Genomic DNA, 25264 nt, shown 5'->3' on the forward strand with positions numbered 1-25264 from the left:
ACATAGGATGACAAAAGCTTCATCCTGAAGCAATTCCACTTGACAGTAAAAAAGGTTTGAGGCAAATCTCAGCCTGGCCTTTAAAACATCTGCTTAGATTTCATTGGCCAAAGCAAGTTACTTGGCCAAGTCTAACTTCAAAGAAGATCGAGAAGCACAGTTTTATCACATGCCCCAAAACAGAGAGCCAGAAATATATAATGAACAGCACAGAGGACTTAAACAGTATTATAAATAATATTCAGGGAATGATTTGTTGGAGACTGAATTGATCACAACTTAGACAATCAGTTTTACCCGCAGTGACTTACTTCAGTTTCTTCAACTAATCTATTTATTGGTAAAACAAACACTGTTATGATTTGAGAAGTCCCCTCTGGTATATACCATTTCTGTGTGGTCTTCTTGTCATCAAGAACTATTTTGATTTCTATTTGAAGAAAAGAAAGTGATTTTCAAAGATATTGGTCTTGCTCTAAATAATATTTTCATAAAATTTTCTGAAATAAGTACAAGGCACATATTTCAGTAGGCATGAGAAGGCTCTAGAACATTTTGCTCTGCACAGATAACCCTTATAGAATATAAATTATTCTCATTATGTTAGGAGTGGTGACCTGCAGCCAGGTCTTGATCCTTGAAACTAAACAAAATTATAATTAACATAACAATTATACTCTTATCAGTTGTATCTGTTTATTAAATATCACATATCATATCCCTATTATGGATCATTGAACACAACCTATAGGAAATTATTGCTTCACAGCCACATACTTGCACCATGCTGTAAAACATGGTTACTAGAGGCAAGGTTTTGAGGTATGGATATTTTGACACTAACTAAAGCTACCATATTTTTCACCCCAATTGTTAGAATACTTTTTTTGGTGCCACTTTTATGCATAGAAAGTAGTCTATAAAACAGAATTTGGATGTTAAGAACACAGTAGTTCCTCAATAGAGATATGAAAATAAATATAAGAAGGCTTAATTTTCTGAAACATTTTCTTTACTGGAGAAAGCTGTACTTGAAAGTATGTGATTATCTCCAAAGTACATGACAAATACATGTTGCAACATCCATCTGTCAGCATTGCTAGCAAAGTAAAATGTAAAGAACATATTTTATTTTGTTAATGGGTCAGTATTAAAAAGAAATCTGAAGTCATTTCTTCCATACCTTTTCACAATAGTTCCCTAGCATCAAGATAGGATGGACTAATTTACCTCAGTTGCTTTAATGTAGGAAGTACTTAAAAAAAAAAAAAAAAACGAAAATCCTTCAGACATTGAAGAGAAAGAACATACCCTCAAATAATTAAAAGAAAAAAATCAGACATCTAGGGGCACCTATATGGCTCAGTCGGTTGAGTGGCTGCCTCTTGATTTTGACTCAGGTCATGATCCCAGGGTCATGGGATGGAGCCCTGCATGGGACTCCACATTAAGCATGGAGCCTGCTTAAGATTTCTCTCTCTCTTTATCTCTCCCTTGGCCCCTCCCTTTTGCCCTGCTCACACACTCCTCCTCACATTCTCTCTCCTTTTTCCTTTCTAATAAATCAATAAATCAATACATCAATAAACAAACAGAAAAAGAAAAACCAGAGCTCTAGTCAGGAATAAACAGGACATCATTTAGTGATATAGGATGGCAGGGTAATTCACTGTTTTTATAGTAGAATTTTTAAAATCACAAGGCCCCCTATATTGGACTAGAAACTGAATAGGAAACACAAATTTCTTTTGATTTGGGAGTCAAAGGAGTCCTAAGGCTGAGATTTTAAACTCCCCAACAGATTTTTGGTTTTACAGTAGTTGGCAAAGTTATTTGCATATGCCCCCTGAATTAATAGTAGTATGTTTCATTTGAAAAATAGAGAAAAATAAACATAATAGAAAGTATAAATCACTCATAGACTTAAAAATTTATGTAGACTCTGAGGTGCCTGGGTGGCTCAGTCAGTTGAGCATTTGACTTCAGCTCAGGTCATGATCTCCCAGCTTGTGGGTTCGAGCCCTGCATCGAGCTCTATGCTGACGGCTCGGAGCCTGGAGCTTGCTTTGGATTCTGTGTCTTCCTCTCTCTCTGCCTCTAACCCACTTGCATTCTGTCTCTGTCTCTCTCAAAAATAAATAAACATTACAAAATTTTTTTTTAAATTTATGTAGACTCTGAAGTAAAAGTCCCTTTGTCTTCTTCAAACTAGTATTTTTTTCTCTGTGTTTATGCATACACATGACTCATAGCTGTGTAACTTTTAAAAAGAGGAAAGGGCATATTAAACACATTGATTTTTAAGTTTTTTTAATAGAGCATATCATGTACACTTTTAGTCCATACATCTCAAGTTACCTATTGAGATAACTATTTAGTATATCATTGTACTATTTTTCCCTGATTTACTCAGTCATTCTCCTACTGATGGACATTTTTGTGGTTTCTAATTTCATATTATTCCAAATAAAGCTGGAGTAAGTGTTTTAAATATTGCGAATACTTTTTAAATGTCTTAAGTATAAGAATCAAAATATCTTAGCTAAAAGAAAATGTATTAATTACAAGAATCATGGGATCAATAGGAAGAAAACAGAAAGACAAAAGATGGTTAACACAGAATCTCTGTTGATTAACAATCAGCTGGAGAACTCAGAACATACTGCTTCTCTATGGAGTCGTTTTCAGAAAGTCTGTATGTGATATTTTTGATGCATTGCGATATTACTGAGGTAATGCATTCTAACATCATGCCACTGATTCTCTGGGATCCTAATACGTGTCCTAATTCAAATTTCAATGAGCACTTTCAAGTACCACATGACCTGGGAATGAATGTTGATTAGGTGAATTACCCTAATGACAGACAGTCAAGGCTATTTACTGTCACACTATAAGATTTCTGTTTGGTTGTAAACCCAATGAAGAAAACTGACTCATGTCCAGATGCTACTGGAGAAAACATAAACTTTATATTTTAGTGTCCAACGTGTAAACCCAGATGATATGTACTTCACTGTTTATCACCTAAGGTTTATATTGGAGAGACTTAGTTAATTTACATGGTATAATTATTTTCTATATTTTCCATGAAGTTTTCTTTTCCAGTAATTTGCAAAAACAAAATGAAAAAACTCAAACTGAAACTTTGTTGCAGAATAGAGATAACTCTTTATACATTCAAATGGATTTCATGATCAAACTTGGAAAAGATTGAAAGTTATTTTTAAAAATTACCTATAGGGGCACCTGGGTGGCTCAGTCGGTTAAGCGGCCAACTTCGGCTCAGGTCATGATCTCACAGTCCGTGAGTTCGAGCCCCGTGTCGGGCTGTGTACTGACAGCTCAGAGCCTGGAGCCTGTTTCCGATTCTGTGTCTCCCTCTCTCTGACCCTCCCCCGTTCATGCTCTGTCTCTCTCTGTCTCAAAAATAAATAAACGTTAAAAAAAATTAAAAAAAATTACCTATAGAGTTAGGCTTTGCCAAAATCCATATTTTATTGTAAACGGATTCTGGAACATTTTAAATTATCTCAAGTTCACCTAATCTTAATCGCGGTGACTGTGATGTGTATGATACCTCTTACTTTTACATGTATCTTCTACCATTAATTTTATTGTTTAGATCAGATTTCAGGTGGTTGTGATTTTTCCCCAAATACTTAACCACTTTACATTCAGAAATTGAGAGATTAGTTTATTTCAAGGTCATTGGCTCTGTGCTATCAGTGCAGAACCCCACATGGGGCCTGATCTCATGAACCATGAGCTAATGACCTGAGCCAAAATCAAGAATTGAACATATAAACAAATGAGCTACCCAGGCACCTCCTGCTTTATTATTTTAATGATAGATCTTGCAATGTATTGAACTCATTGAATCTGCTGATTAAAAATATGCCTTCTTTGTCATCTTATTCAACATTTAATAATTCTAATAACTTTATAACTTCTAGTACCTTTCTGAGACTTAGTCCCAATTTGACATTACTAACTATGCATATCCTACTCTTACCTCTGAAACTAAATGCTTAGTTTAAGAGCTTATAAAAAGCAATTTCTTTTTTATGACCTGATTTCTAAAATGCTTCTTAAAATGTAACTCATCTTTGTATAGTGAAACATAAAAGCCAATATGTTCTTATTCAAAAAGGTTGTTTTGAATTTATTAAATAATGCAGTAAAAATTAGGTGACAATTTTAATTTAATAAGAATAATATTTCTATAAATATATTGGAAGCATGATGTGTAAATGAGCATTGAAAACCAGGAGGACATTGTATATAAATTTGAGACACAGATTGCTATGTAATTTTAACAGATAGAATCAATTCTGAAACATGAATTGGAATTTCTATTACAACTTTATAATGCTTAATAAAATTATATGATTGTTGTAGCTTAAGACTTAAAATATTTATCAACATGTCTGCCCTACATACTGTTGAGAGGTCCTGATTATTGGCCAATACATGTATAGTGATTTATTATCTGTATTAGTGTTCTCTTATGTTTGGTAACTTAAATCACTTAGCAAGAGTGGGAATAGGTGCTTCAGAAAATAATCCTAAAAGATTTTGTATTGCTCTAATGAGATTCTTTGCTTTGAATAGGGCAGAATTTGTTCTAATTTAAAAAGAAGACAAATAAGGATGATGTAGGAAATTCTCTTCTGATGCCCTTTTATATACATCAGTATCCTTGTCAACCTACATTAAATAGCAACATTTAAATAAACAACAACCATATCAACAAGAGAAGTTATTTACTATTATTAGGAGACAATTCTCCATGAGTCTTTCACATTTCTATACTTCTTACAACCACTCTGATGAACAGCACACAACTGCCTTTGTTCTCAGCTATATTTTCAAGGAAGTTTATACAGCAAAGAACCTTGGAAGACTGAGCAAAGGGCAAGTTTGTCTACTGTTTAATAAATAAAAGTCTTCCTTAAGGGCAAAGTTCCGACAAGCTTACTGTCCATTATAAAAGATTTGGTTTCCCTAAGCTCAGGGCTCCCTTCCTGTAATATGACCCTTTACATGCACAGGCATCACCTGGTCCTTTTAGCATCATTCTGTGGAATTGGGACTCAAGGAAACAATACAAATTGTTGATACTCTGGATAGTGCAATTACTGTGAGCCATAAACTGTCTTTTGTATTTGTCTCAGGACTCTCATGCCTTTTTCCAGCATCCTGGAACTGGCAGGACTACCTTGTTAGCTTGCAAGTAGAGTAAAAACTCTTTGAAACAACAAAACTAAGATGCTTGATTTTTTTAACTTATGATCGATGCTTTATTAAAAAATCCCTTAGTTCTTCAGTGAAAGCATATTATGTGCAATGTTCTGTGCTAGATGCTATAAATGGAAAGAAAATTGTTTCTACCCTCAGATAAATGAATGTCTAGTGAAGAGATAGATGTAATATAAATTTTTAAGTATAAAAGGAGCTTTGGACCATTGAATACCTAATTCTGCTTGGGTTGAAAAAGTTTCACAAGGAAGGCTTCTTAAGGAAGGGAAGGCAAAGAAAAGACGTGGAATATGGAAATATATCTTTTAGAAAGTTACAAGCAGGAAAAGTTCCCAGGCACTGAAACCAGAATAATGACAGAATTTATTTGTAAGGCTGAATCTATCCACCCAGAGAAAAAGCCAACTAGGTCTGCTAGCATTGTGTGCCAAGGAAAAGAATTTTGATTTTATTTGGAAGGCAATGGAGAGTCATTGAAGGATTTTGATAAGCAGAAGAAATGCTTAAGTATCCCTCTTTATTTTTTCACATCATTTATCACAACTTGACATATTATAGATTTCTTTTATTGTCTTATCTTTTAAAAAAAATTAAATGTTTATTCGTTTTTGAGGGACAGAGAGAGACAGAGCATGAGTGGGGGAGGGGCAGAGAAAAGGAGACACAGAATCCAAAGCAGGCTCCAGGCTCCAAGCAGTGAGCACAGAGCCTGACATGGGGCTCAAACTCATGAACTGTGAGATCAGGACCTGAACCTAAGTTGGACTCCTAACTAAGCCACCCACTCACCCCTTATTGTCTTATCTTAAAATATACATTCCATTAGAGCAGGAGCATTTTGTTGTCACTGTTCACTGAGGTCCTCAATGCCTAAAATGATACCCAACAGATAGTTCATAATCTCTTAGTATTTCTTGAATGAATAAATAGGAGCCACGTGGAATATGGATTACAGATAAAGAAGCATGAGATCAGAGGCATGGTATGCAATAGTGACTATTACAATACCCGGATGTGAGATTATAATGGCTTGAAAAAACACATTCTTTGAGATAGGTATATAGAAACAGGTCTGGAGGAGATAGTAAATTTATCTTAGCACATATCAATTTTGAGATACAGCAAGACATCTATGTGGAGATAGCCAGTAGGCAGTTGGATATATGGCCCTTACACTGTGGTTAGAAATCTTGGCTCGATGTAAACATTAGAAAGTCATAAGTAAGTAGGTGTTATTTAAAGCTATGTGCAAGGCTAAGATCACCTACAGAGAGGCCAACTGAGAAGCAAAGAATACATTCCTTTAAAACAACAACATCTAAAGGGCAGGCAGAAAAATAACCTGAGGATAAGGAACTAGGGAGGTAGAGAAGTAGGAGGAAAAATTGCCAGGATTAATAAGTAATGTATATTTTATACAAAGCGAGAATATCTAAATAAGTAATCTTTCATTTATGAGGGAAAACCTTCTGGAAAAAAAATTTATGATGTGGTTCACCCTTTGAAAATGAAAAAGAAGAAATCATTCTATTTGGGATCTTGGGAGAACATGTGATCTGGTTATGTTAGATTAGCTATAAAAGAAGCACATTTAGAAGATTCAGCTAGAATCCAAACAACCAAATCTCACTTGAGAAAACTTGAGTTCCTGAGTCAAACTGAGAGTGAAGCAATCACTTCATGAGTCTTAATTAAAACATGAATTATTCTCCTTCATTGTTGTTAGTAAAATTCTATCCTATTATTTACTGTGTACTTAAATACCAGAGAGTAACGACCATTCTCTTAGCTTGATATTCAGAACAGGCTAATCATGAGAGGCTCACTCAAGTTAGAAGCACTAAGCAAATGAAAATAGAGGGAAGAGGATCAGAGATGTTTCAGGTCAGTTGGTCAAGCTCAATTACTAGATCAAAGAATCTAAGGAGTTTCATGAAGATGACTTACCAAGGTCTGCCTATATCAGGAGCTCTAGGCAAGACTCCACTTGAAGGGAGGGAAAGTCATTCTTGTTGAGACTGATATCTGGATACCGTCTTTTTAGAAATCCCATGAAGGTTTTCTGTATCTGTATTTTATTTTAATAAACAGTTGAAAAAAAACCCATGAAATCTTTCTGGTGAACCCGTGAAATGCCTTATTTGCAAATCCTTTCTTATCAAAGTTGACCTGTCTATTTTCCTGCTGGCTTTGTCTTGTACTTTCATATTTGATTAATATACCATTTACTGGTTTGGGACCTAACATTTTGTTAAAGTGCAATTACTTTTGTTTTCCTGTTTTTCTTGGTCTCTCCACCTCCCTTACATTTTGTCTAAGTATCTGTTCACTGGCAGTCATTTAAGATTAGACCTCCATCGAGGTAATTTTGGCAAGTGTATTTCAAAGACAGCTCTACATAAAAAGTGGTAGACATGTAAAATTATTCTTGGCTCTTTGCCATGAGAAAAATATACAGAGTTGTCCACAAATACCAACTCAGACCTCATAATATTTCTGTCAAATGAGGTGTGAAGCAGTCACAGATATACATCAACTAACAGAGAGTGACTTTGAGTATTTTGTTTTACCAGAAACATAAGAATACTTACAGCTTAAATCATGAAATGTTTGAGTCCTTGTATTAATGATGTCCTTTTTACAAATTGCAAAAGAAGTTTCAAGGTTAATAGTGGATTTGCGTTACTAATAAAGAATTAACAACACATTAACATTTTTACAACTGGAATATAATGCTCATAATTTTAGTGCCTTAGAAGATGGGAATTGAAAATTGTCCCAATTGTCTGAAACAGACTAGGCTATTTTTGATTATACATCATAAGTCATCTTTCGTAAAAACTACACATGGCAATGTTTTTCTTTTTTTTCCTTTTTTTCTCCCCAGCTTTATGAAGTATAAATGACAAATAAAATTGCATATATTTAAAGCATACAACATGATGGTCTGAAACATTGTGAAATGATTACCACAATCAGGTTAATTAACACATCTATCACCTCACATAATTACCTTTTTTATCTTTTCTTTTCTTTTCTTTTCTTTTTTTGTGTGGTGAGAATGCTTAAGATCTAATCTCTCAGCAAATTTCAATTATACAATACAGTATTATTAACTATAGTCACCATGCTGTTCATTAGATCTGTAGAATTTACTCATCTTATAACTGAAGGTTTGCGCCTTTTGACCAACATCTCTCCATTTCCCCCACCTCCCAGCCCCTAGTCACCACCATTCTATCCTGTTTCTATGAGTGTGACTTTTGAAAACACTTTAAGATTCCATATACAAGTGAGATCATACAGTATTTATCTTTTTCTGTCTCACTTATTTTGCCTAACTTAATGCCCTCCAGGTTCACTCATGTTGCCTCAGTGGAAGATTTCTCTCTTTCTTGTGGCTGAATAATAATATTCCATTTGTCCACTCATATCTTCTTTGTCCTCTCATCTGTCAGTGGAGAGATAGGTTGTTTCCATATATTTGCTATTGTAAAATAGGCTATTTTGAATTGAAAAATATTGAATAATTTCAGAAGTATGTCATTGGCATTGGATTTTTTGTGTTGCTGAAGTACTCTCATTTTTCTCCCTAATGTTTATGCACTTGTCTATAAAAGGTTCTATTATTATTATTATTATTATTATTATTATTATTCATGGGTATTTGTATTTAAATGTTTGTCTTCTTTTCTTCTCTTTTATTTTATTTTAATTTTATTTTTAATTTTTTAAAATTTACATCCAAATCAGTTAGCATATAGTGCAACAATGATTTCAGGAGTAGATTCCTTAGTGCCCCTTACCCATTTAGCCCATTCCCCCTCCCACAACCCCTCCAGTAACCCTCAGTTTGTTCTCCATGAGTCTCTTCTGTTTTGTCCCCCCCCCTGTTTTTATATTATTTTTGTTTCCGTTCCCTTATGTTCATCTGTTTGGTCTCTTAAAGTCCTTATATGAATGAAGTCATATGATTTTTGTCTTTCTCTGACTAATTTCACTTAGCATAATACCCTTCAGTTCCATCCACATAGTTGCAAGTGTCAAGATTTCATTCTGTTTGATTGCCGAGTAATACTCCATTGTGTGTGTGTATGTGTGTGTGTGTGTGTGTGTGTGTGTGTGTGTATACACACCACATTTTGTTTATCCACTCATCCATCGATGGACATTTGGGCTCTTCCCATACTTTGGCTATTGTTGATAGTGCTGCTATAAACATGGGGGTGCATGTGTCTCTTCGAAACAACACACCTGTATCCCTTGCATAAATGCGTAGTAGTGCAATTGCTGGGTCATAGGGTAGTTCTATTTTTAGTTTTTTGAGGAACCTCCATACTGTTTTCCAGAGTGGCTGCACCAGCTTGAATTCCCACCAGCAATGCATCCTCTTCTCTGCATCCTCACCAACATCTGTTGTTGCCTGAGTCGTTAATGTTAGCCATTCCGACAGGTGCAAAGTGGTATCTCATTGTGGTTTTGATTTGTATTTCCCAGATGATGAGTGATGTTGAGCATTTTTTCATGTGTCAGTTGGCCATCTGGATGGCTTCTTTGGAGAAGTGTCTATTCATGTTTTTTGCCCATTTCTTCACTGGGTTATTTGTTTTTTGATGTTGAGTTTGATCAGTTCTTTATAGATTCTGGATACTAACCCTTTATCTGATATGTCATTTGCAAATATCTTCTCTCATTCTGTAGGTTGCCTCTTAGTTTTGCTGATTATTTCCTTTGCTGTGCAGAAGCTTTTTATTTTGATGAGGTCCCAGTAGTTCATTTTTGCTTTTGTTTCCCTTGCCTCTGGAGATGTGTTGAGTAAGAAGTTGTTGCGGGCAAGATCAAAGAGGTTTTTTCCTGCTTTCTCCTCGAGGATTTCGATGGCTTCCTGTCTTACATTGAGGTCTTCCATCCATTTTGAGTTTATTTTTGTGTATGGTGTAAGAAAGTGGTCCAGGTTCATTCTTCTGCATGTCGCTGTCCAGTTTTCCCAGCACCACTTGCTGAAGAGACTGTCTTTATTCCATTGGGTATTCTTTCCTGCTATGTCAAAGATTAGTTGGCCATAAGTTTCTGGGTCCATTTCTGGGTTCGCTATTCTTTTCCATTGATCTGAGTGTCTGTTCTTGTGCCAGTACCATACTGTCTTGATGATTACAGCTTTGTAGTATAGCTTGAAGTCTGGGATTGTGATGCCTCCTGCTTTGGTTTTCTTTTTCAAGATTGCTTTGGCTCTTTGGGGTCTTTTCTGGTTTCATACAAATTTTAGGATTATTTATTCTAGCTCTGTGAAGAATGCTGGTGTTATTTTGATAGGGATTGCATTGAATATGTAGATTGCTTTGGGTAGTTTAGACATTTTAACAATATTTGTTCTTCCTATCCAGGAGCATTGAATCTTTTTCCATTTTTTTGTGTCTTCTTCAATTTCTTTCATAAGGTTTCTATAGTTTTCAGTGTATAGATTGGAGATTCTTCAACAAAAATTTTAGTTTATCCTGGCCCTATGAAATAGATATAATTCATTTGTAATTACTATATCAATATCTGGCATTTACAAGATATGGGCTTGACATATAATACTTTAAAACTGCTTATTCATATGATTTGATGATACTAATTTTTAATTACACTCTGGGGTATCTACTCTGGATGCCCAGGATATTTTCTCTTGTGTTAGTTTAAGAAGGAACTGAGCATGAAGATTCTTAGAAGATTCTCACAGACCAGGCCAGCTCTGGAAGTGAGTGAGTGTGGGTAGTGGAAGATTTTTTAATGACTTCTACCATTAGAGGTTGGTAAGGTTCAGGTAGGTGGGTAAAGCTCATGATCTTTAAGGAGCCAGTATGATTCTCTGAGTTCCTAAAGAGGCCCTGTAACAAAGCCAGTAGAGTCGAGACTTTCAGGCCCCTATAGAGTGACCTGAGGGGCCATGATGACTGCTGGATAGTCAAAATCTCCAACTCAATAGTTGTCTCTAGACATTACATAGCACTATGTTTCCTTATTTTGAATCTCTCAACTGCCTCCCTCTTCCTTAGATTTCTACCTTTAGACCATTTTAAGTCCATTTCAAATGTCATTTTCCTAAGAAACATGAAGAAAATTATTTGTCAACATTGTCAAGATTTTAACTTATACTTCAAGTTCACCAAAGTTTCAGAATACCATTTGTGTAGTTTTCTAAATTTTTTTTTAACATTTATTTATTTTTGAGACAGAGAGAGACAGAGCATGAACGGGGGAGGGTCAGAGAGAGGGAGACACAGAATCTGAAACAGGCTCCAGGCTCTAAGCTGTCAGCACAGAGCCCGACGTGGGGCTCGAACTCACGGACCGTGAGATCATGACCTGAGCCGAAGTCGGCTGCTTAACCGACTGAGCCACCCAGGCGCCCCTGTGTAGTTTTCTAATGACACCATATAGATTAGAGAGATCTCTTTGAAATATTTAAATAGGTGCAATGAATATATATTTTATGTGTCGCTTCTGATTCTACTTGATATATTTCCCAACATCTGTCACATGTTGGTCCTGGTTGTATTTGTTGAATGAATGTAATGTTGGTTATTTATCTGAATAATGCAATGAACACATTGCTGAAATGTGAAAGGAGGCAAAAGTTAGAGCTTTTAATTTTTAAATGCAATGAATTCTATGCTATGTGTAGGCAGGTGAAGTTGTAAAGAATGTAATTAAGGCTTCCTCATTTCTGACAAATCACTGAATCAGTTGTGAGAATGACAATGTCTTCCTCAATGCCAATGAAAATGACAAAAATTTCAAAATATTGTATTTTTATCTAAGTGTTGTTTTTTTCCAAAGGCAATAAAAACTGAGAAATTGAGGAATGACTGCATCTAATATGACATGCTGTCTTTTTTTTCAATTCAAAATCCTCAATAACAATAGTTTTAATTTTTTTTTACTATCTATGACTTAATAGTAAATGATATCAAGGTTTATCTGGTCAAAATGAATCTGAATACCAAGGAGTAATGCCAGGTAAATGCAATATGATCAAACAATATGATCAACTCTGTAAATGTTGACTGGATGATGAACAGCTTCAGATTCTTATAAGTGCCGCAAAGTAACAGCTATTTTAGGGCCCACATCCAACTAAAGTGTTACTCCTATACTTCTGCTATGTTCCAAAAACAGAAACGAATGGAATGCAAACACCTAAACACAGAACCTATAGGGCCTTTGATACTGAGCCCAGGGACTGCTACAGTTAAGAGTTCAGGCTACTGGCATTTGGGTAAGATACATCAAAATTTAGCCAAGAGATTTGGAGCCTTTGTGGATCTGAGACAAATGACCCTAAACATTCACACATGGGCTAATTTAAGCAAAGGTTTGTTTGTGTTGTGTTGAGAGACAGGAATCCGAGAAGAGAGGAAGTTTCGGGTCAAATGGTAGAAGCACTTGGGAGTTTCAAAGCTCCAGGATATTTACAAATATATAATGCTTCTCTGAGGGGTCTTGTTGGGGCTCAGGAAGTAAATGTGAGGTTGGCAGGGTGGTGATAACAAATGCACAAGTGTACAAGGCAATCTGCTTGGCTTTTTGAAGTTGAGACTTGGTTGGGAAGAGATGCAATCTAAAGTTGAATCTACAAGTTTGCCTATTAGATCTGATTGTAGAATTACATCTAAAAGTGTTTGAAGAATTATCACATTTTTCCAGAATGATATAATTTTTTGCAATGAGCTTCAGTTTTGAGAGACTGATACCATTCCTTACCCAGTGTAAATATAGGACACAAAATGCATTAAGCTAATTGCAAATGAAGATGAACACAACTTGCAGTGTTGTGTATGTGAGTGTGCAGATGGAATGAAAATATACTTCAACAGATGGATGATGAAACAAAGGGGCACTTGGTCTGCAATGCTCAGGTTTTGAGAATTCCTGAAAGTTATAGCTCTGAGTTTTCCACCTCCCTATAGTGATGAAATTAACCCTTTAGGGCTATAAGACAAGGTGGACCGAGTGTCCTGACTGCCTACACATGACCCATTTCAAGTTCTCAAAAACCCAAATGCAGACTCTCCTGTTGGGACTTGGAATAGAAGGAAAGGGTCCGCTTCCATTCTTGCAAATGGAATCCCTGGCTTTCTTCTTGTTCCTCCAACTAACTCATTTAAAGCTAAGAAAAATATTCTTAAATATGTATTATGTGATGAAGGATAAGGGATGGTACCCCTTACAAACTCAGATGGAAAAGGAATAAATGCTGAATGGAAAAGAAATCACTGTGATCATTGAACTTGGATAAAAATAGTCTTATTGCAGCTTCAAGAGCTGACATGATACTCTAGAACCTAACAAATAGGAAATAGGAGTTTTTTTTTTAAGAAGGGATACAATTTTTAAAGTTTATTTATTTTGAGAGAGAGAGAAAGAGAGAGAGGAAATGAGCAGGAGAGGGGCACAGAGAGAGAGAGAGAGAGAGAGAGAGAGAGAGAAACTCAAGTAGGCTCCACATTCAGTGCAGAGCCTGATGTGGGGCTGGACTCCACACCCGTGAGATCGTGACCTGAGCTGATGCTTAACTGACTGAGTCACCCAGGCACCCAGAAGATGTTTGAAAATAATTAGAAAGTGATGAATTTTGTATGTCTAATACCTTTGTTTTTGGTATAGAATATACTTACTTATAAGGATTTTTTGATATGCAAAAAGATGTACATAATTAGTGGACAACAAGTTGATGCATTTGGAGATAAATATACATCCACGAAACTATCACCAAAATCTATACCATAAACCCATCCATCTCCTCCCAAAATTTCCTCCCTCCTTCTTACTTTTTAACTGTTTCTTATTGTTATTTTATTCTGTGTGGTAAGAACACTGAACTATCCTCAGCAAATTTTCAATAGTTATAAGCTTTTATATTTCATCTTTGTCATGGCTGTGCTTAAGAACTAGCTTGCAAAATTCCTGAGGGCTGAGGCACCAGCTCTCTGAAGCCAGTAAGCACCCGCTTCAGTACGTCCCTACTTTTACCTCCCCCTGGTGTAGATGAGACAGGTTCAAACTCTGAGACTGCATGGAAAGAACCAAGATCCGTCTGGAGAAAGGAAAATCGCCAAAGTGGGAACTTGTTTGTTCAGTCACATAAGCCTCACTTTCAAGGGAGACCAAAATACCTTCATTGCTTCTGATTGCCATGACTTCTCCACCAACCATAAGCAAGACGCTGATCATATGAACCACATTCAAGGAAAAACGCTTTACAAAATTATGTGAATTGTGGAAATAATACATATAGGGCTCTAAGTTGGTTTGAATTCACTTGAACAAATTATGGAGATGAGTAAAAAGTACTTTTATTTGTGGTAGAAATTATGTTTTAAAATGACAAATCCCTGACTGCTGCTGGATCCTGCTCTTCAGTCTGAAAATGAATTCCTATAAATAGCTGAAATCTGAGAACAGAATCAATTTGAGTGTTTGTGTATGTGTTATACTTATCTCTGTGTGTTTCCCTATAATCTTTCAGTGTCTAGACACATTTATTTCAGTAAATTAGAATATAAGTTGACTTTTATTTGTGAAACATATGAAATGATATGAATTAGACGAAAAACATGTTATCAATTAAAATTTCATTCATGAAATCCTATACACGTTCATGACATAAATAACTGCTTGTTTTAATTTTCTCAAGCTAACCTAAATTAAAATGAATCACAGTAAAACTGAAGCTATAAAATATTTTATCATGTATTTTATGCCGATACTAGATGCACTAAAATGAACAGAACTCTAAATATTTTTCAGGCAGCATCTGTTACCCAGATATTTATAAAGATTCTGCATCAATACTGTGCACAGTATAATTTAAGAGGAAGTTCTTTGATGCTGTCACTGTTGATCCATGTAATCCCATTTATCTTTCTCTGCCTTTGTTTATTTCTAGTTCACAGTGTTCTCTTTCCTCTTTTGCCTTCAGCCTAGTTGCTGAATTTTCCATAACATCCATGCTATAGTCAGAGATTTTCTTAATATCACCAAATAAAAGTCAGTTCATTCAAATATCATATGTGATTTTTAGTGATTTTAGTAAAAGTATACTTACTTCTGGAAGAAAATTGGGTTAATGATGGCTGCCTCTTTGGCACAAATCGATAGTGCTAGTTTTGTGAGGCAGATTATGTTAGCGTTCCAAGGGCCTCTTCAAGGGCATTCACATCTGAAGGTGGAGACTACTTCTGACGGTGAACAGATCCTAAAGGTCCAAGAGAATCAGCTATAATGGTGGACTGATAGGCAGTATTGGTGTATTGATTAGGCTTCTAATTTGCTAACGGAGCCATAGTGATGACCACTCGAATGAAACAACATGATAGTCACTTGCTCTTCCTATAAATGGGGTCATACTTGACTAAAATCCAGTTCTGGGACCACTGAGCTGAATTGGCTACAATACAGTGAGGAGTGACATAGGGGAAGGCTATAAAAGCACATTAACAGAGGTTGGCCTGTGTGTCCTTTCACATAATCTTTTGAAATTGCTCTTTCCTGGACGTGAAATAAATATTTAGAATATTTTTCATTAGTCTTCAACATACTTTTAAAATGACCTATGTTGCAATGACTGTGCTCTCATGGTTGATGTTAAAATAAAGGTCTGGAAGGCTGACTGGACAGGGAGCATTGGTGAGGTCTGATTGGTTGAATTCATATGTGGTCTCCTTCCTCCAGACAATAATCACTGATGTACTTGCACAAGATTGCTTTTGTGGTCACTACTTCTGTAATAAAGTTTTTTTTGTATGAATTTATATATTTTATATAGCACATGTTTATTTGTTCTAGGAAATTTCTGAGATGTCAAGTTCAAAGAATTCTGCAGATATCCTTCAAATAGCATCTCCCCATGAAGACCAAATGGTGTGGAAGATAGAAGATAGTAATGTGTGACAATTAACTGTTTCTTTTGCTGCCGTGTCACTGAGGAAGATTTTTACATCCATTAATGAGCCCCTTGCAATACTGACAGGCAGTTCATGCCCACAAAGTAGAGCATGGGTCACTGCTCTTCTGAAACAGGTGGCAATGAGATGTTTGATTCAATTCTAAAGCAGTGAGGCAGTAGTCCTCAGAATGCCATCCCCTCACCGGTGGCATTATCATCACCTAACAGCATGTTAGGAACACAAATTATTTCCTGGCCCCATCCCAGACCTACTGAATCAGGGGCCTCTGGGGCTGAGAGCCCGCCGTCTGCAGTTTAACAAGGTCTCCAGGTGATTCTAGTAGACATCAGAGTTTGATACTGCACTAGAGCACCCCTTGCCATCGGGAAATGGCTAGGAGGCAGTTCATTGGCAGCCGAGTATGCGCTGGAGACGATGAGACAGCATTGACCTAATGCAGGTATAGACTATAGTTTGAAAGCCGCCGTATCTTTGATGGTTCAGACCTGGTGTATTTTCATTCTCTCCATGGTTGTCTCATAAATTGAGAATTTATTATAGCTTAGGCCTCCCCATGGCCCCGAAGAGGCCAAGCCTTGATTTGCGCCCCCAGTTCCTGCCATCTTGTCTAATCCTGATCCTAGCTTGCAGACATTCTTATTTTGTACCAGCTCTGCTGAAATCCCGGTAAATAAAACTTCAGTCTCAATCCCTTTGTAGTATCCCCCTGCTCTATTACCACAAGTGCACCAATATTGCTGGGCACACGGTTTGCAAGGGTAACTAGCGGACCCTTGGCTGGAGGATCTAGGAAGGCAGAAATCCTGTCAATTTTACTTACCCCTCCAGCCAGTGATATGCTAGCAAATGTTTAACAACTGACTCTAAACAAACAAGCCCTGATTTATAGTGTTGCTGATTGTGGTGGTGTCAATACACTCACTCAGGCTAATTTCAAGTGACCAGCGTGACGAATTGGGAAGAGACGTGCACAACTGGATCTCACACATCTATAGGAGCTGGCTCGAGGACACCACAGCCTCTCTTCTCAGTTCCTACCTGGATGCCTAGTAAACAGCAAGTGCTTAATAAATAAATATTTAATAAATGAAAGAAAGTGATAGGTCAGTGTGGACCTTTCTTCACCACCACTGGAAAAGCAAGTCAACCTGCACGTACCAGTGGTGAGGAAACACAACATCTGTATATGTGGGTGGTACATTTTTGGCTTTATGTTCTTATCCAGCCTTGGAGAATAAACAGTTGATGTCAAATTGCATAAACATTTGTCACATATTCAAAAACAGTGATGTTCTTGTAAACAGGTATAACTCAGCTATTCTAACTCATCCCCAGATAATTCAGACAGGTAAATTGATAGGAGTATATAATTTCAAAGCAGGAGTGGGCTATATTTTAACATGTTCAAGTATTTGAACTTGTCATTGAAGTAGGATAATTAAATTGGTGACATTGACACTTGTAGACATGACTTTCTTTACCGTTTTAGCTCTGATGAAGGATATGTGACGTGATATGAAATTCACTGTTTAATAAAGCCATAGTGTACTTCCTTTAACATTACCAAGTGCGATGTGCAAAGAAGTCCTATTTAAAATGGCAGTGCACCTGTTGGGATGAGCACTGGGTGTTGTATGGAAACCAATCTGACAATAAATTTCATATTAATAATACATAAATAAAATTGCAGTAATATCATTTGATAAGGATTTTCCCCCTGAGCTGTTTATTAAGGGGCAGAGTATCTGTCAAATGTTTTCAGAACTGTCTGTTATTTAGTACGGATTTATAACCCTATCTGAAAGAGGAGTTGTGCCTTCTTTTTCTGTAGTAGAGCTGATTTTTGTGACTTCAAAACATGGATTTTGACTACAGAGCTTTTGTTAACGTCTCTGCCATTAGATAATAGAAATCACTGCTGTTCTTCATTTCCCTGCTCTGTTCTTCACTTTCTAAATGCTCCCCGTGGGTGTTCATGTTCACTGGTATTTTCTTTCAACAATTCCTGTAAGTTACCCTTTCTTTGCGGATAAGTAAGAGTTTGCAAAACTTTACACCCTTATTCTTCAATTAAATACTGACATGGAGCAGCGGCGTGGTGCATGCTAATCACCAGGACCTCCCTGTGGGAATCTGTGCTGGAAGACTGGCTCACATTGAAGGCAGACAGCGCTGTTGACACTGGCTGTCAAAAAGGCCTCATGTCTTTGAAAGAAAATCTTAATCTTCTTTATTCATGTGTGAACAGGTCCAGGCCCCCATCCCCGGGACTCAGATGCATTGGCTGGTTAAACTCCAGGTTGCTAGGTTTTGGGGTAGAGTCTGTTTGCCGTGTCTAGTTTCCCCGAATGGATGAGGATTGAAAATTAAAATCTGTCTGACACAGGCCATGGTTTTCCGTCTCTGTTTGAAGAGACATGGCAACCTAGGGCGAAATGAAAAGGAATTTTATTGAGCGCAAAACCACTCAATGTTTAAATGTTGGACGGGGAGCCGAATGGTGATTTGGGGCAACCGGTAGATTGTTTATAGACAGTGGGATGGCTGTCAATCAAGGCACAATGGCAAAACTTGTGTCAGGGGAAAAAAAAGCGCTTTTCTAGTGGCTGAACTCCCGTTTCCTGTTGAAATGCTCAGTGCCACGAATAAAAAGCTTTTTTTCTTAGGTTTCCAAGAGCAAAAATTTCCGAATAACAGAGATGCCTATACTGTTAAACATCGTTTGATCTGGGTGGCACAGCACTTATTAACAGTTTAAAGCTAAGTTCTATCCCAAAGATCTCCCATACAGATTGTCTGCTGCATTTGAAATTTCTTCCTCTTGGTTTTATCTCTTCTTGCCACATTTTTCACAAATAGAAAACAGAAGAAACAAAAATGTAACTGCCGATTGGAAATCATCAAAGATATTTGGGAACAATATGTACAGCAAATTTTAGAACCCTAATACAAAAAAGATCTTAAGCATACATTTGATTTGGTTTTGGAAACCTGTTTCTTTCTAGAAATCTGAAATTTTCTTGAGTGTTCTTTTAGATCATTCATGATGCATTTTTATTGCTGGTAGCATTTGAAAAAAACATATAACAAAGAAAAAAACCCTGCCAGTTAGCAATGCAAACTAGCTTTTCAAAATAAGTTTTGACTCTATGTTCCCAGAGAAATCTTAGGACATGCAAGCAATAAATGTTATATTAGCCTAGTGTCTTAGTCAAATGAGTTTCTTCATTTAATTTTTTAAAAATCAAGATTTGAGAACTTAGTAGATAATAATAATAGATTCCAATATAGCTTCTAATTCTCTGAGTATGTCTTAGACTTCTGTGTATCTGTAATAAGCTTATCCTATATATATATATATATATATATGGAGACATTAGAGCTAAATTATCAGAAAGGAGATATCCATCCGTTGGTGCTGTGCTGGGAGTGAGGACAGTAAATTTGCTGTGTTGCGTCATTGGCATTTCAACCCAGCTCCCCTTTGGATTCATGTCACGTATTCGTAAAATGACTACCCAGGGATATGGGTCCAGCCTTGACAAGGGAAAGGAGCAGACCTACAGGAAAGAAGGCCAGCAAAAACATTCTGTTGTCATTTTTGGTTTTGGGGATTGTTGATTCATCGTACTTCTTATTCCCAAACACCTCTGAATGGTTCTAGAAATAGTCACAGGACTATTTATTTAATCCTGTGATTAGAAATTTGACCAGGCCGATGTAGAGAACATATTTGTTCCCAAGTCTCCACCACGCTTGTCATTACTTCCTTTGCGAGCACTTCCCTGAGTAGATTAAAATGTCGGTAAAATGTTATCCTTGACAGCCCTGAGTAGGCACAGCAGGTAAGGAAAATTAGAGTTGCCTAATCACAAGAAATTTTATGAGATGAGGTTGAACATGAGGCTGGGGGAGTGGAGGAGATCGCACATCCTAGGAATATCTGGGTTGTCCTGACTGCCATCAGAATCACTGCAAAATAGAATGGATATTTACCAATCTGGTCATTTTTACTCCTCATAAAAATAACAGTGGGAGAGTTGGAGCCTGTGAGGGGGTCTGACAGTCCCCACTTGGAAAGGACCTGACCCCCAGATTCCCTGACTGCTGCCTGCTGCCCTTCCCACCCCCTCAAGCATCTCTGTCAGCCAGCTGGTGGGAAGAGGTAAGAACACTACCTTGTCTCACCACAAAGTAGAGAATTATTGGCTCCGGGACTCTGGCAGTTCCCTGAGACTATGAAAGTGAAAGTAGGTTTCTATACATAATCTCAACGTTGATCAGAACTGCAACACGTGGCCTATAAATATTGCTAGAACCAGAATGATAAAGGATAGAAAGATCCTTGCAATTTTCCATAGTCCTTCCAAACTTCAAGAGTAATGAAAATTTAAATGGTCTATGCATACATATTCCCTCAGGAACTGGGAACAGCAAGCTATCATGTCTTTATGTTGGCATTTGGGATTACTAGCTTTGGCCAATTTAAAGTTACAAAATCACCTGGAGCTTCAAGGAGGCCCCCCCCAAAATAATTGTGAATGTAAATAATGTTAATACAGTAATAATAATGTGGATGCCTTGGGGATTAGGAGGAAATACTTGAAATTCCACAACACAAAAAGGTTTTTGAAACATATATTTGTCTTTAGGGTGAGGGGTGGGAGGGGGTGATGTTTAACCAAACTGTCTTCTGCCATTTAATTTCCTTGTTCCAAGGCTATCACTGCATCCTTCAGGTGCTTCCCTGCACTCCTTGAACCCCTGAAATTAAGGTTCACTGTGTCATTACAAAGGACTGGGAGAGGTGTACAGTCTTGGACAAGAAAAACACTCTGCTCTATTTTCTGGAACTATTATATCTGCCATTTCTGCACCCGTGTCATCTAGGCCTCATGGCATGGAAAATGTTTGAGTGATGTGATGACTATAATTTCCTGTGCTTTTCCAGATTTCAGCCTTTGATTGTAAATCAACCTTAAAAAAATTAACCCAGCATTTGAAATTGTCTATGTCATTACTATTGATTCCCCCTCACTTTACAAAGGTTCTTTTTTTCCCTCATTGTAGACATTCCAAAGACCTTCTGAGTAGCCACATCGGGTACTGAAATGAAAATAAAAATAAACTACCCTAAATTGAAAATGCTAGAAGGGAAAAATTATATTAGATTTTCCATGCTTCAAATAAAATGCAATAAATTTGTCTTAAAAACAAAAACTGGAAATGAACTTCTCTGTATTTGAAAATTATAAAATATAGTAGTCAAATATTTTTTTAAAATAAAATGATAGCTCTAAACTAAATACATACGTGTATGGGAAAATAATCCTGACCTCCCTCCTACCCCTGTCCCCAACACACACACACCCAGCCAGAATCCCCTGAACAAGAAAGAAAGAACAGAGCATTTTGTCTTTTTTTAAAGTTTATATATTTATTTATTTACTTTTAGTTTTTTTAAATGTTTATTTAGAGAGCAATCATAAGCATGAGTTGGCGAAGGAGCAGAGAGAGAAAGAGAGAGAGAGGGAGAGAGAGAATCCCAAGCAGGCTCTGTGGTGTCAGCACAGAGCCCAATGTAGGGCTCAGTTCCACAAACTGTGAGATCATGACCTGAGCCAAAATCAAGAGTCAGACGCTTAACTGACTTAGCCATCCGGGTGCCCCATTTGTTTGTTTGTTTGTTCGTTCATTCATTCATTCATTCATTCATTCATTTTTAGTAATCTGTACACCCAATACGGGGCTCGAGCTCACAACCCAAGATCAAGAGTCACATACTTTTTCAACTGAGGCAGTCAAGTGCCCTAGAATTTTGTCTTTGACAAAACCATCACATTGGTTTATTTAGCTGGTTACCTATTTTTTCCCCTGACCTTTGGTATCTGTTTTTTATCATGGCTTCCATCAATACTTTCCCAGTACTTCTGGTGTCTCTATTTTCTCACAAGGGAATTTCCTTAACGTTTTATCCAATAATACACTGATTTTGATGCAGCCATACAACAGGCCTTGATATGGTTATGTTTTACTTGCTTTGGTGAGACAATAACATCATTCCACTGATGTCTAGTTAGTTCTTAAGGAAGTCTTGTTGCATACCAAACTGAGGACAAACATCCTCCCTCTGTATTCAAAGGAAAAAGGAATGAGTAAGTAATTCTGGTATAAGGTCTACTTCCTAGTGATCACACTTTTCCATAGATAAAATTTCAGGCAGTTCCTTGGCTTTCCTGGTTCTTTTCAGTTGCAAGAACAGTCTCATGTCAGTGATTAAAGTCTCCTCCTAAGATTGCATTTCAGGTTTTATCTGATGGTGAGTTAGCTTCCTTCCCCAGTTCATGGTCACTGTATGCTTGAAAAGTTGCAATGAGTGAGGGGAGTGGACGGTCAGTGGTTGGCATCCTCATTCTTCCTGGCTCCATGCTCTCTATTCCATGTGGCTGCTGTTGTTTTGGGGTTTGTGGGGATGTGTGAGGGAGGGGTTAGTTTAAATTTAGGGTGCTGGCTCTCACTCGATGGGCCATTCTCGTAGATGCATTGGCAATTCATGTAGGAAGCTCTTGACTACAGTTCTTTTGTTCCAACTGTGCTTTCTTAGGCTCTCATTTCCCTGGTCCTTTAGCATCTAGACTTTTAGATGCACATGCTCATTCAGACCCAAAAATTCACAACCTCCATAGGTAGGACCCAGGTGTGGAGGTGTTTTATAAGCTCCCAGGTGGTATAAATCCATAGATTGCCATCTTATTTGTGATCCATAAATTTATACTCAGGAGACTTTTCTTATTTCCACCCTCTCCTCTCTACCCCTGCATGCTACAATGCAAAATCTTACCTCAGGGAAATGTTTCCCTCTACAGCTACATACAATGATTTTCTTTTTTTTTCAATATATGAAATTTATTGTCAAATTGGTTTCCATACAACACCCATTGCTCATCCCAAAAGGTGCCCTCCTCAATACTCATCACCCACCCTCCCCTCCCTCCCACCCCCCATCAACCCTCAGTTTGTTCTCAGTTTTTAAGAGTCTCTTATGCTTTGGCTCTCTCCCACTCTAACCTCTTTTTTTTTTCCTTCCCCTCCTCCATGGGTTTCTGTTAAGTTTCTCAGGATCCACATAAGAGTGAAACCATATGGTATCTGTCTTTCTCTGTATGGCTTATTTCACTTAGCCTAACACTCCTCCAGTTCCATCCATGTTGCTACAAAGGGCCATATTTCATTCTTTCTCATTGCCACGTAGTACTCCATTGTGTATATAAACCACAATTTCTTTATCCATTCATCAGTTGATGGACATTTAGGCTCTTTCCATAATTTGGCTATTGTTGAGAGTGCTGCTGTGAACATTGGGGTACAAGTGCCCCTATGCATCAGCACTCCTGTATCCCTTGGGTAAATTCCTAGCGGTGCTATTGCTGGGTCATAGGGTAGGTCTATTTTTAATTTTCTGAGGAACCTCCACACTGTTTTCCAGAGTGGCTGCACCAATTTGCATTCTCACCAACAGTGCAAGAGGGTTCCTGTTTCTCCACATCCTCGCCAGCATCTATAGTCTCTTGATTTGTTCATTTTGGCCACTCTGACTGGCGTGAGGTGATATCTGAGTGTGGTTTTGAATAATTTTCATTACCAAAGAGAACAGTAAACATCTCATTTTAAAACATCTGCATTCAGGTCAATGGTGATCCTCTGTCCTCCATAATAAAAGTGCTTTAAGGGGCATTAGAGTGGCTCAATCACTTAAGTGTCCAACTCTTGGTTTCGGCTCAGGTCATGATCTCGAGGTTCAGGAGATCAAACCTCCCATCAGGCTCTAGGCTGATGGCACAGCACCTGCTTGGGATTCTCTCTCTCCTCTCCTCTTCCCCCATTACCCCACTTGCTCACACTTGCTCTCTCTCTCAAAAAAACATTAATTTTTTTTTAAAAAGATGCTTTAAAAAAATCTTTATTTGAATATTTAACCTGCTGGGTTGAATAACTTTCTCAAAACAAATGAACAGTCTTTTTTAGGGAAAGCAAATTTTAACCCCTCTTCCAACTTTCACCCCTCCATCCCCTGTTGATAAAGTTTCAAAAAATTACAAGACCTGACTTCAGTGAGGGCACTCCAAAACAACTTATGGCTGGTGCTACAAACACCAAAGTTCTGTCAATTACCAAGAGATGACCCTGCCTCCATTTTTCCTTCTGTAAAGCTACAAAAGAAAAGTCATTAGTTTGATGGCTGAAAGTCACAGAAACAACATATCTGATCAAGGGGCAATGTCTATATAGATGTTTATTTGACTACTAAAAATGAACATTGGATGAGCTATGGCTCATCTACACCAGATATTCTTATAAATGATCTCCTTAACTGATAAAGGTAATTAAGAGTAGTTGATTAGGAATGCCAAGGGAACCTCACAAGCTATCATAACCTTTCTGGAAATGCCAAATGACCATAAACCTAGTTTCATTTAATAGTGTCCTTTAAAATTTTTTTTACTGTTTATTTTATTTTTGAGAGACAGACAGAGTGCAAGCAGAAGAAGGACAGAGAGAGAGGGAGACACAGAATCTGAAGCAGGCTCCAGGCTCTGAGCTGTCAGCACACAGCCTGTGCAGGACTCGATCCCAGGAACCATCAGATTATGACCTGAGCTGAAGTCGGATGCTTAACTGCCTGAGCCACCCTGGCACCCCTAATAGTATCCTTTAAAAGACATTTTTAATGTGAGAGGAAGTACCGTGTCAAAGACAGCATCAATACTGTTTATTTTCCCAAATATGAGTTTGCAGTAAGCATTGAAAGTACCTTAAACAAAGGCAGAAGATAGAATATTCCCATACACACACATAGCTCTTTCCATATGGTCCCAGGCTAAACATGATTTTAAAAGCATGTAAATTGCTGGCTGGCTTTAAAGTGGATTGATCATAACTTTGTAGACAGCTGAACTGTACTGTTCAAATGCTCTCTTTTTGGTCAAAACTTCAAATGAGAATCCATGATTTGTCAAATTGAGATAATCCTGGAAAAGAAAATACAATAA

The sequence above is a fragment of the Prionailurus bengalensis genome, chromosome F2 (assembly GCF_016509475.1).
Source record: "Prionailurus bengalensis isolate Pbe53 chromosome F2, Fcat_Pben_1.1_paternal_pri, whole genome shotgun sequence".
Taxonomy (NCBI): Eukaryota; Metazoa; Chordata; class Mammalia; order Carnivora; family Felidae; genus Prionailurus; species Prionailurus bengalensis.